We start from the raw sequence: 12875 nt of genomic DNA on the forward strand, positions 1-12875 counted from the left end.
AGTAAGATGAGGATTGACAGGGTGGATCAGGGAAAGTAAAGCCAACAAAATAACACATGGAGGGGTCTGAGCTACTTTCGAGGTGAAGGTGAGGCTGGAGGGGGTGGTCATTCATCGTTCGCCTCACTTTTCTGATGTAATGCTCTGTCTGAAGGCTCAGTGAAACTGTGTTTGAGCACCTGGGATTCTCTGTTTCAGAGATTATCAGTGGCATTAAGACGAAGCCACACTCCCACCCCTACATGACCCATCTGGAAATCATAACTGACAAGGGGTATGTTGCCAACTGTGGTGGGTTTCTCATAAGTCAAGAATTTGTGCTGACAGCTGCTCACTGCAAAGGAAGGTAAGAAAACTTTGGACTAGTTCTCTTCTCATCTGAGGAGCTATAGGAGCGAGAGTTATACATGACAAAGGAGGGATTCTTCTGCCTGCTCATCTCAGGGTAATGAGTGCTATACATTGGGAGGAATCAGGCCAGTTTCATTTATCATCCCTACCTCTACAGGCTGGGACAGAATTCAGGGCAGCCCAGGCTAAGGCAAGCCAAGCCTGCCCCCTTGTCCTGGTGCTGGCAGAGCCCTATCAGTCTGTGTAGCTGCCCAGAACTGGCCCTTCCTGAAATGGCTATGATCCCTGGGGTTGGGGGCCGGGTGGGGGGAAGGCTTTTGTCCTGAGCAAGATCTGAGTTCCTCAGGTAGCCCTGCACCTTTTCCTGTTTCTCTCCTCCCTCTCAACAGGAACTTTAGTATCACTCAGAGTGAAACAGAAACAAACAGAAAGAATCCACATGGCAGAAGCTGGACGTCAAAGAACAAATCATCCACCCAGAATACAGCTTTTCCACCAGCCTCAATGACATCATGTTACTGAAGTTGCCTTATCTTCCTCATCCTCTACATGCCAACCTAATTCCTTCAGGCCCCCTTCACTCCATTTATTGGGGAGCAGCTCCAGGCTCGGTCCAGGGACCCTCTACCACACCACTTGCTCCACTCTCCCTGGGACTGGCAATCCATCTGCTCTCCCTCCCTCACAGCTACAATATGAGAGCCAAGCTGACCCATGCCATGGGCACAGTCCCCCTGTCTTCGCCCATCCACTTTTATTCTCCCTGGGAGGATGTGCCGTGTGGCTGGCTGCGGGGGGACAACAGTGACAGAGTCAGTGCCGTATACTCTTGAGGGAGGTGAAGCTGAGACTCATGGATGACAAGTCCTGCAACCACTTTCTTTTCTATAGTCGTAACCTCCACATCTGTGTGGACAATCCCAGGAAGAGAAGCTCAGTGTACCTATACTTCCTCCTCACAACTCAGTCCCTGGAAGACAGCATCCTCCTGGAAGGGGCTGGGGTTCAGGAAGTCCCCAAGTACAGTGAGCATGTCTGCGGTCAGGGGTTTCTAGGACCATGGAATGGGACTCCTCCTTTTGGGTGCCGTCCTTGCACAGCCACATCCTGCCTTGAACCTTCCCATCAAGCCTTCCCTAGAGGGCTCCAGGAGAAAAGTAAAGAAAATGGAGGGAACAGGATCTAGACTTGTGGTTCCATGCCAGAGAGAGAAAGACGACAATAAACCTCCGGCTTAGGAATCTATGAGGAGCCAGGATCCCTGGCCAGACTCTGGGGTCTCTTAAGGATAGCTAGGGTGCTAACAAAACCAGGATGAGGTCACAGTAGAGAAAGAAGGATGGTCCCTGCTCAGGATCTGCCTTCTCTAACCCACAGGGCAATTCTGGGGGCCCCCTTCTATGTGCGGGGGTGGCCCAAGGTATTGTGTCTTATGGACATACAGATGCAAAGCCTCCTGGTATCGTCACTCGAATCTTCCCTTACGTGCTCTAGATTCATAAAGTCCTAAACGGCAAGTAGCTGCCGCAGCCTGGCCAGCCTGAGGGAGAATCCCAAAGCCAGAGCCCTCCCTGGGTAGCCCCTGGATTCCACAGGAGCCTGACCCTGCCAGAGCCTAGGAAGGCTCTCAGAGGCACACAAAGCCCTGCTGGTTGTATCCCAGCAAACTTCAATAAAGATGCAACCTCCAGTGTGGGTGTGAGACTCTTCTCTCTCCCCCAGAGCTGGTCTGCTCTGCAGGGAGGGGTCCAGATGCTCCTTTCTAGCTTGAACGAAGACTAGCACTGGGCCCCTTTCTTGCCAGATTAATAAACTTGTCTACCAATTCCCTGTCCATTATGTGGTATTATGAATTATTAGAGAAAATATTTTCACCTGCACAACAGGATTTAACATCGAGAGTAATACTAGCACTGACTTGTTTCTTTCTTTCTCTACTGCCCTCTCTTCCTCCATCTCCTGCCCCTCCTCCTGCTCCTCCCATTCCTCCTCTTCATACAAACCTTGTGCCTCATCCACCACAATTCAGGGCATAGATCTGCCAAGCAACCTCCCCATGACTATGTCTGGAGATGGTCCCAGGCCTGGGCTGTTGATACCTTTCATCCTTACACTCATCTCTGCCCCATCACCACCATTCCCCTCAATAACTTATCTGCAGGTCAAGGGGCATCTGCCAAGCAAGAAAGAGGAAAATTTCCCAAGCGTAAGAGGTCAGGATGGGGAACAGGGGGGAGGGACGAGGCCTGGAAGTCCTCAGGATGGTTTATCAACTGCAGCAGTCACAATGAAGCAGAGCCATTCAAGTGCAGAAGAGAGTATCCCAATCATGTCAGAGTGAGTCTGGCCCCCAAACTTCAAAGCCAACCAGTTCAACTGTCAACTTTCTCCAAAAATGGCATGGTGTCTCTAGGTCTTCCAAAATAGAAGTCTGAGTTAGGTCAAGTTCTCCAAAATTTCCTCCTCCAAGTGATCTGCAAGGCCTGAATTCCATGCCCACCAGCACCTGATGAGTGCACTCACAGCCATACACACCTAAATGCAAAGGAAATGGGGCATAAACTCCAGCTAACTCTCAGGAGCCTGCCATTAAAGGGCCCTCATACAGGTTTACCACAGTCCCTACAAGGCCTAAGAAGATAGGCCTGACCCCATGCAAGAAAGAGCTACTACTGCTGCCCCCAGACCAGAGACCCATAGCTCCATCTTCCCCAGTTTCCGTCAGCCTACAGATATGGGTTCCAGCTCTGCCACTGATCAATGTAGATACAGAAATCATGATAAACACATCTGATTATAAACTCTAATTCTATTTTTTTTTGGGGGGGGGCCACATCCACGGCATATGGAGGTTCCCAGGCTAGGCGTCAAATCAGAGCTGTAGCCACTGGCCTACGCCACAGCCACAGCAACGCCAGATCCTTAAACCACTAAGCAAGGCCAGGGATCAAACCCACGTCCTCATGGATACTAGTCAAGTTCATTAACCACTGAGCCACAACAGGAATTCCTAAAAACTCTAATTTTATGTGAAAAATAAACATATGTACAAAATTAAAAAAAAAAAAACTTGGATCTCAAAAATAAAAGAACTTACGCTGGAATGATAATAAAATGATCTTTTTTTATTTTGCCTTTTCATTTTATATTTGTATAATTAAATAAGAGTTTTAAAATGCAAAATATAAGAAGCAGAGGTTCTATGTATAATGTCTGCTTGGGAGACCAATGTGTACACTGAGCTCAGGCCCCATCCACTCTTGACCCCAGACCCTGAGGAGAGCACCTCCACAAGGCAGCCCTTCTTTCCAGGGAGCTGGACAACTAGAGACACAGAGAAAGCAGTCGGCCTACCCTGCCAGCCTGGCCCCTAAGAAGTGGTGGGGAGTTCCTGTCGTGGCTCAGTGGTTAACAAATCTGACTAGGAACCATGAGGTTGCAGGTTCAATCCCTGGCCTCACTCAGTGGGTTAAGGATCCAGTGTTGCCGTGAGCTGTGGTGTAGGTCACAGATGCGGCTGGGATCCCGTGTTGCTTTGGCTCTGGTGAGGCCGGCAGCTATAGCTCCGATTAGACCCCTAGCCTGGGAACCTCCATATGATGTGGGAGCATCCCCAGAAAAAGCAAAAAGACAAAAAAAAAAAAAAGAAGAAGAAGAAGAAGAAGAAGTGGTGGAGCCAGTGGAGACTGGGGAGCTGGGCTGGGCCCACAGGATGAATTGGACCCCAAGTGGTTAACAGGCACTGACTCCAGCTTGGCCACTACTGCAAATCAAACAAGTACAACATGGACCCCTAATGTGGAAAGAGCATTTGGTGGCCCAGCCTCCCAGAGAGGATAAGCACATCAGCATCACCATTTATTCTGCAATGCAGAGGATAGAGCTCATGGAAGGGCCCACCTGACCAACACTGAGAACAGTAAGAGAGTCTCAATATCACAGGGTCAGAAGGAGCAACAGTCTAGGTAAGACAGCTTTGCCCAAACTCAGGGAAGAGGGCCTCTGGACAGCTGATGGTGGCACACAGGAAAGTGCTAAAGAGCCAGTTCCTCCTGGGGTCAGAGTTGTCAGGGCCCAGGTCATAAAGTCCAACAGGAAAACATCAGCTCATCCCCACCCCAATGTTCACCCCTTCCTTGGGAACCTGGGGATTGTGTCTCCTATACCCACAGTTCCTCTGACAACTTTTACATTCACAAGGTCATGCCCAGTGTGGTGGCTAGGCATGTGGGTACATTGAAAGAGCAGTCACAGTTACACTGTGCCCTTCCAAAAATACAGAGATTGAGGTCCCAAGCCCTAGTTGTACAGAATATGAACTTATATGTAAACAGAGTCATTGTGAATGCAATTAATTAAGATGCAGTCTATTGTGAATGCAATTAATTAAGATGCAGTCTTACCGGAGTAGGATGGGCCCTTAATCCAGTATGGCTGGTGTCCTTCAAAGAAGAGGCGAGAGAAACACACGGGGAGAAGGCCACGTGAAGACAAAGGCAGAGACTAACTGAGGCATCTGTAAGCCTCAGAATACCAAGGACTCGCTGCTATCAACAAAACATAGGGAACAGGCGTGGGACGGATTCTTCCTCATAGCCCTCAGAAGAAACCAACACCTTGATCTCAGACTAGCCTCCAGAACTGTAAAAGGATAAATTTCTGTTGTTTTACATCATCTAGTTTATGGTACTTTGTTATAGTGACTTTTGGAATCTTATATAGGAGTCAAGGCAGGCTTCAAGGAATTTTAAGATTTTTTCCAAAAACTGCCATTTATTTTAATAAATGTTTTATATTAAGAGTAGGCTTTAAATTCATAAAAAGCTTTGCCAGTCAAACATATCAAGTAAAGAATCTGGGATGAGTGGGGTAAAGAGTCATTAAAACTGCATTTATAGGGTGTAACTCTAGCTTGCTTCAGAATAACAGGTCTGGAACTTTACACTTGCCTTGTCCTCACAATCCACTGCTCCCTGCCCCTGAGCCCACCCCATGGGCTGCTCCATCGTCAAGACCTTTCTCTGCAAGAAACCACCTCCCTGCTGGAAAGCTGACTCAGAGTTAGGCAGGAAAGACACCTGCATGTGACCTGAAAATCACAAAGCTGACAAATTACTTGTATCCAGAATATTTCAGTAATACATTAAGTACTGAAAAAAACTCAATTAAAATATGAGCAAAATACATAAACAGACACTTCACCAAAAAAGAATTTACAGGTGGAAAATAAGCACATGAAAATATGTCAACTTTATCGGTCATTAGGAAAATGGAAATTAAAAACACAGTGAAATACCACTATACCTCTATTAGAATGGCTAAAACTAAAAGTACTGAAAATACCAAGGGCTTGCATGTTTGTAAACCAACTAGAACTCTCATACCTTGCTGGGAGAAATGCAAAACAGTACAACTAACTTTAGAAAATAGTTTGGCAGTTTCTTACAAAATTAAACATACATTTATTACATGACCTAGAAACCTATCCCTAGATGTTTACCGTATATAAAGGAAAACTTCAGTTCACACTAAACCTGTACACAAATGTTAATAGCAGCTCTATTCATGATTACAAAAATCTGCAAACAACTCAAACGTCTTTCAACAGGTGAAGGGATAAACAACCTGTGACACATGCATACAATGGAATATTATTCAGCACTAAAAAGAAGCAAACTTCTATTCATGCAACAACTTGGATGTACATTAAAGGCGTTATGCTAAGTTTAAGAAGCCAGCCTCAGTAAGACACACATTGTATGATTCCATTTACATGGCATTGCCAAAAAGACAAAACTATAGTGATGGACAGCAGATCCTGCCTGTGCTATCTGGACTATTCATTTGAATATTCAAGGCATGCAGCAATCAAGAGTGCAAAGAATTTGAATGTTACAATTAAATAAGCCTGTGTTTGAATCTAGACTCTTCAGTTTGTGCCTTTAAGAGCCCAATTTCCTCATCCATAAAATGACAGTGAACTACTGTGAGAAATTTTTTAAATTATTATCATTTTTAGGAGTTCCTGTCATGGCTCAGCAGAAACGAATCTGACTAGCATCCATGAGGATATAGGTTCGATCCCTGGCCTTACTCAGTGGGTTAAGGATCCAGCGTTGCTGTGAGCTGTGGTGTAAGTCGCAGATGCAGCTCAGATCTGGCATTGCGGTGGCTGTGGTGTAGGCTGGCGGCTTCAGCTCTGATTCGACCCCTAGCCTGGGAACCTCCATATGCTGCAAGTGTGGCCCTAAAAAGCAATAAAAGAAAAAAAAAGAAATATCACCATTTTTAAATTATGACTTCTTTTGGTGTACAGTGCTATGAGCTTTAACACATATTCATGTAACCTCCATACTGATATACTCAACAGTCTCATCACCTCCCCCAAACTCCCTTATGCTATTCTTTTATAGTCATATCTCCCCACCCTCAACCCTTGTGTAAAAGAACTTCAGGTTTGAGGATGGAGAAAGGAAGTAATGGAAGGAAGGAGAGGGAGCATAAAAGAGAAAGGAAGCAGGAGAGAGAAGTTCAGAAAGAAGCTTTTCTTAGCAGAAGTTCATGTAACACACAATGAGATACAAGGTTATGTATACATCTCTCCCTGACCACCTGACACATGCTACCTATTCTGGAGCTGCAGTTCCACCCTCCACACCTCTGCCAGATGCCAACCCATTCTCTTTGAACAACTTGGCTTTGGCCCCCAGGAAAAGAAAGGCTTGTCAGGAGTGGGAATGCTGGATCCTGGACATATATTCAGACAAAACATTCACTGAAAAAGATACATGTACCCCTACGTTCACTGCAGCAATATTCACAATAGCCGAGATATGAAAACAACTTAAGTGTCCTTCGACGGATAAATGGATTAAGAAGATGTGGTATATACACAATGGAATACTACTCAGCCATAAAAAAAGAACAAAATAATGCCATTTGCAGCAACATGGATGGAACTACAGACTCTTATACTAAGTGAAGTTAGAAAGAGAAAGACAAATACCATGATATCACTTATATCTGGAATCTACTATGTAGCTCAGATGAAACTACCTACGGAAAAGAAACGAACTCATGGACTTGGAGAACAGACTTACGGTTGCCAAGGGGGAGAAGGAGGGAGTAGGACAGACTGGGAGTTTGAGGTTGGTAGATGCAAAATATTGCATTTGGAGTGAATAGGCAATGAGATCCTGCTGTATAGCACAAGGAATTATATCTAATCACTTGTGATGGAACATGATGGAAAATAATGTGAGAAAAAAATATATATATATATGACTGGGCCACTTTGCTGTATAGCAGAAATTGACAGAACACTGTAAACCAACTATAATAGAAAAAATAATTTTTTTAAATGAAAGGCTTGTCACTATCCAGACTCCTGATTTCCTCCCTATACCCTTCTCCAAATGTGGTTAGACAAAAGTTCTATTTTAAAAAAATCCCTAAACATACAAACAACTTATACAACTCAACAGCAAAAAAGCCAACAACGCAATGGAAAAATGGGCCAAAGACCTGAATAGACATTTCTCTGAAGCAGATATACAGATGGCCAATAAGCAGATGAAAAAATGCTCAACATCCCTGATTAATAATTAGAGAAATGCAAATCAAAACTACTATGAGGTACCACCTCACACCAGTCAGAATGGCCATCATTAATAAGTCCACAAATAACAAATGCTGGAGGAGGTGTGGAGAAAAGGGAACCCTCCTGAACTATTGGTGGGAATGTAAACTGGTACAACCACTATGGAGAACAGTATGGAGGTATCTTAGAAAACTATACATAGAACTACCATATGACCCAGCAATCCCACTCCTGGGCATCTATCCGGACAAAACTTTCCTTGAAAAAGACACATGCACTCGCATGTTCACTGCAGCACTGTTCACAATAGCCAAGACATGGAAACAATCCAAATGTCCACTGACAGATGACTGGATTAGGAAGATGTGGTATATATACACAATGGAATACTACTCAGCCATAAAAAAGAACGACATAATGTCATTTGCAGCAACATGGATGGAACTAGAGACTCTCATACTGAGTGAAATAAGTCAGAAAGACAAAGACAAATACCATACGATATCACTTGTATCTAGAATCTAATATACAGCAGAAATGAACCTTTCGGGAGTTCCTGTTGTGGCGCAGTGGTTAACGAATCCGACTAGGAACCATGAGGTTGCGGGTTCGATCCCTGCCCTTGCTCAGTGGGTTAACGATCCGGCGTTGCCGTGAGCTGTGGTGTAGGTTGCAGACGTGGCTCGGATCCCGCGTTGCTGTGGCTCTGGCGTAGGCCAGTGGCTACAGCTCCGATTCGACCCCTAGCCTGGGAACCTCCATATGCCGCGGGAGCAGCCCAAGAAATAGCAACAACAACAACAACAAAGACAAAAAGACCAAAAAAAAAAAAAAAGAAAGAAATGAACCTTTCCACAGAAAAGAAAATCATGGACATGGAGAACAGACTTGTGGTTGCCAAGAGGGAGGGGGAGGGAGTGGGATCGACTGGGAATGTGGGGTTAAAAGATGCAAGCTATAGCCTTTGGAATGGATAAGCAATGAGATCCTGATGTAAAGCACTGGGAACTATATCTGGTCACTTATCATGGAGCATGATAATGTAAAAAAAAAAGAATTATACATGTATGTGTGACTGGGTCACCTTGCTGTACAGTACAAAATTGACAGAAGACTGTAATGGAAAAAATAAAAATTATACAGGAAAAAATAAATAAAAATCCCTAAATGACACCCAGAGAGTTGGCCTGACCCTCTGATTATTGCAAATGAACACTACCTGACTGATTAGTCTTACCTAAGTTGCCCCAACAGCCCTACCAAAATCGTATCTGCAGTTGAGCAGCATTTGCCATTCTAGAAACAAAAGAAGTTCTTTGCAACCAAAGATGTAGGATGTGGAGAAAAGATTAGACAAAGAAGTCATCCTCATAAGGCCTTAATCCAAGTAGGAGTACAGCAATCCCAGCAGAAGAAAAATAACAGGCCATTCTAGGACCATCAAGAGGACAAGTCTCTCCCAATCCAGGGAAATCCCATGTTCCCTGAGCTTGGCCCATAAGATGCAGGACTATAGACTGTAAGCAGTAGGACTGAGCCTGAAACAACCACTGGCAACAACCACAGATTTTAAAAAGCCATGTGGATCCCTGGAATGGAAATAAGAGTTGACGCCTCACCAGTATCCCCTATAGTCCATACAAGAAAGCTAAGACCATCATAGCTACAGTGTGTATAATTCTGAGGTGCAGAAGACGACAGCCCATGGAGTGGGTCTGCTTGACTGATGGTAAGAACATTAAGGGTAGTGGTAGCATCACACAGTCTATAGGAGGAGCCCGACACTTTCCTTTCCACTAACTGTGAATCTTAAACAAGACTCCATCCAGCTTCTACTTGAATTATCTTCATCAATGGGGAAATCACCTTTCCTGACCACACATTCATGTTGTAACAATTTATTATTAGTAAAGTCTCCCTTCAACAGAGTCAACATCTGCTTCCTAATATGCTACAGAATAGGACCTAGAGACTACCTAGCCAGAAACAACACCCCAACTCCACCATGAGACTATTTGCCAAAGGTCTCACTGCCGGTTGGCTTGACCCAGGCATTGTAGGCAGCACCAGACAGCTGAGTCATAACTAATTCTTCCCCTCAAAGCCAGACTTAAGAATCTGATTGCAGTGGCCTGGGTTGCTGCAGAGGTGCGAGTTTGATCCTAGCCGGGCACAGTGGGTTAAAGGATTCAGCATTGCCACAGCTGCGGCGTAGTACACATATGAGGCTCAGATTTGATCTCTGGCCCAGGAACTTCCATGTGGGCCTAGCCTGGGAACTTCCATGTGCTGCATAAGAGGCCCTTAAAAGAAAAAAAAATTTTTTAAGTGGTAGATAGCGCAGGGCCCGGATTTGAAATGAGGAAAGTGTAATTCTGAGCTGTGAGCCTGAATAGCCAGATTCATAAAACTGAGATACCAGTTACCTATTTCGCAGGATTGTTGTGAAAATAATATTAAACCTAACAGTGTAGCCATAAATGATATATGCACACGCTCTCAACACGGTAATTCCAATGCCATTTGCTCTTTTGATAATGTATGTGAAGTCCAAGTATAGGGTTTGATCCCTTTCCCCATCTACCCTCCTTGGATCACTCTCTTTGGCCAGTGAATCTTCAGGGGAAGAGGGGGATCCAGGAGAATGTTCGCCAAGTTACAGCAATCACCCTTTAAGTGGAGTGTGGCTTCCGTCTCATGATGGAGTGGAATCAAATGGAATGGAATGGAGTGGAAACTAATAGAGAGCACTGCACATGACAAGGATAAATACTGTCTCCTGAAACTTTTGATTCCTTTGCCCGTGTGTAAGTGGGTGCTCGTGTACTCACACATCCGTAGGTATATGCATTGGGTCTTTCTGCAACATGTGTTTCCTACTGCGGGCTGTGGCCATAAAAGCACATATGCTTCTGAATGCTCAGTGTAAAGGCTCTCCCCGACCCATGTCCCTCATGGGACCATAATTAGCTGCTCTACCTGGGAGAGACAGATCCTCCATCGCCCAGCACAGATGAGGCACCGTGGCTGAGAGCTCATCCCTGAAGCCAAGGCTTGGGCATTCAGAACTCAGCTTCACCCCAAGTCAATCAGAGGGCATCTTTGGGGGGGAATTTTCTGATCAGGAAGATGGCCAGCCCAGCACGAGGGAAGAAAATGTGACCACGTAGTTCCTGTGGTTACCAGCCCTGCCCTGCCCTCGCTTGTTGGGAGTTATAAACCCAAGCCTGGAAAAGAGAAGCAGCCCCTGCCCTGGGCAGCCTCTCTGAGAAGATGTGTCGTCTTCCTCTCCCTCTGCTGCTCTTCCTTCTATGCTCCAGAGCTAAAGCTGGTGAGTCTCGGGATCCTTCCCACTGCAAGATGCAGGATCAGCCCCTAAAACAAAGTTTAGTCTGAAGACTGAGTTCCCACTATGGCGCTGTGGGTTCGGTGGCATCTTGGCAGTGCTGGGACACTGGTTGAAGCCCTGGCCCAGCACAGTGGTTACGGATCTGGCATTGCCGCAGCTGCTGTAGGTTGAACCTGAGGCTCAGATCTGATCCTTGGCCGGGGAACTCCATATGCTGCGGGGTGGCCAAAAAAGAAAAGAAAAGAAAAAGCTTAGTCTGAGGACAGCTGACTCATAAACAGAACCTGAGGATCTCTCCCCAAGAGCCCCGAGTGCAGTTTCCACTTGGACTTTGCCCCCCCGCCCCCATTCTCTGCAGCCTATGGTAGTTCCCAGGAACGAGGCACCCCACATTGATGGGGGAAAGCCCAGAGCAGGTGGGAGGAAGAGGGTGTCTGCTCCTTAAATCACGTGTGACACTCCGCTTATAGTCCTTGTAATCTGGCTGATGTGTGAGTGCTCACGGATATGGAGATGGTCGAGACAGGAACCTGGAGAGCTTGTCCTGCATGTGACAGAGGAGGGCTGAGCAAGCCCAGCATGGACTGGGGGAAATTCATGGTGAAAAGTGACAGCATGGCGTCTGAGGCCAAGCTGGCTGCCTTGTCTGGGAGAAGGAATGAGAACTTCTGTGGGGGCTGCAGGTGGGGAAAGCAGAATCCAGAGCCACCTGAGAGGGAAGATGGGTAGAACACAGGCTGAGGGTGGAGTCAAAAAAAGCCTCCCCCAGTTTTAACCCAGCTTATGCATTCGGTGTTCACGCCCTGGGGTTCTCTGTTCCAGGGGAATCATCGGGGGCCCAAAGAGCAAGCCACATTCTCGCCCCTGCATGGCCCACCTGGAAACTGTCACTCCCCAGGATAAGCTGCCGGCTCGTGGTGGTTTCCTGATAAGAAGGGGCTTCGTGCGGACAGCTGCTCACTGTGCAGGAAGGTGAGACAACAGGGGCCTGTTTCTCTCCAAATGGGAGCCACCAGGGACACCCCAGCAGGGCCTGAGGGAGGCTCCTGGGCCTGGGTCTCTTTAAGGAGAGGCAAGCCTCAAGGAAAAAGAACTCAGCTGAACACAGCCTGACCCTCACTCACTGTGAACTCAGCTCCCCTACAAAGGAAAGGAGCCCCTCTTCTAGAAGTAGCCCCCTCTCCCTGACCGCAACACGTGGGATGTGGCCTCACTCTTCAGAGTCCTCCCCAGTTCTCTGGGCCACTTCCTCTAGACCCTTTTCAAGGACATTAAGCTTTAAGTCTCAGGGACCTGAACCCATCCTCTCCATGAGAGGCCGGGAACAGGGTCTACTTGAGACTTCACCACTCCCCCCTTTCCTCTGGCACCTCTGGCTCCAGAGAGCTTTGTGCGGTTTTTTGTTCTTTTTAGGGCCACACCAGTGGCATATGGAAGTTCCCAGGCTAGGGATGGAATCGGAGTCACAGCTGCCAGCCTACACCAGCAAGTGGGATCTGAGCTGCACCTGTGACCTACACCACAGCTCACGGCAACGCCGGATCCTTAACCCACTGAGCGAGGCCAGGGATCAAA

At 46.5% G+C, this 12875-nt stretch overlaps 1 protein-coding gene across 22 annotated transcripts in view; it reads right to left on the minus strand.

Annotated features, from left to right (window-relative positions):
- Window positions 1-12875, minus strand: part of LOC100156469 (mast cell protease 2) — a 65415-nt gene that overhangs the window by 33397 nt on the left and 19143 nt on the right. For 3 of the 22 annotated variants that reach the window (XR_002345895.1, XR_002345910.1, XR_002345898.1), the window contains exon 2: window positions 4755-4992. The exons of the other annotated variants lie outside the window; for them this stretch is intronic. The gene's annotated coding sequence lies outside the window, so the exon portion shown is untranslated. The remainder of the gene's footprint in view (window positions 1-4754; window positions 4993-12875) is intronic. 22 annotated transcript variants of the gene reach the window in all.

This window comes from Sus scrofa, chromosome 7 (assembly GCF_000003025.6).
Source record: "Sus scrofa isolate TJ Tabasco breed Duroc chromosome 7, Sscrofa11.1, whole genome shotgun sequence".
Lineage (NCBI taxonomy): Eukaryota > Metazoa > Chordata > Mammalia > Artiodactyla > Suidae > Sus > Sus scrofa.